The sequence below is a fragment of the Arachis hypogaea genome, chromosome 13 (genome assembly GCF_003086295.3).
Source record: "Arachis hypogaea cultivar Tifrunner chromosome 13, arahy.Tifrunner.gnm2.J5K5, whole genome shotgun sequence".
In the NCBI taxonomy this organism is placed as follows: domain Eukaryota; kingdom Viridiplantae; phylum Streptophyta; class Magnoliopsida; order Fabales; family Fabaceae; genus Arachis; species Arachis hypogaea.
This window is the reverse complement of record NC_092048.1, coordinates 10,680,479-10,681,277: the sequence shown is the minus strand read 5'-3', so window position 1 is coordinate 10,681,277 and position 799 is coordinate 10,680,479.

Genomic DNA, 799 nt, shown 5'->3' with positions numbered 1-799 from the left:
TTCAAAGCTGGGACATCATATATGTGATAAAAAAAATTGATTGCTCAAGGACAATAATTTGATTATTTCTACAATAATGTGAACAGCGAATTAACACACACGTGATAGTGATAATAATAAGAGGAATGCTAGGGGGCCAGCAACTTTTGAGATTTATAGCCATCAAATAGCCATCAATGAAGCTTTTAATGGTGTGAGATTAATGTGAGATTTCATCCAATGGCTCACTCTTCTTTGATGGTTACATGCTGGCCAGAATTTGATAAAATTGCTGGCCCCCTAGACTTTTCCTAATAATAATAAGGCATGCAACTATTGAATTGTGTCTCCATATTTGATCAGTCACCAACAAGTAGATTTGATACTTTATATTCACCAAAACATAACAAAGAATATCATGACATGTGACTTAGGCCAAGGTTGTATTCAAATATTTAGGTCTTCAATAATGCAAAGATCATCAATATTCACCAGTAAATAATATATAAAGAGCGTATTAATTATTTTTTAATTCACACTAATTAAATCATAAAATTTAATTTCGAAAACTATATTAACTATGTCAATTGGCCATTATAATACGATAACATTTAAAAAAGCAGAATTTATATAAATTTTAGCTATTTTTTTTTATTATCAAACATTTTTGTTATTATGGTGATATTTAATTATCACTATACTAAAAGTTGTGAGACAAAAATTCACTTAAATACTAACATGAGTCGCATTATTTTAAAGTAGAGATCTTAATCATTTTTAAATCAAATTGACTTGTCCACCAGTTTTAGAACCAAAAATA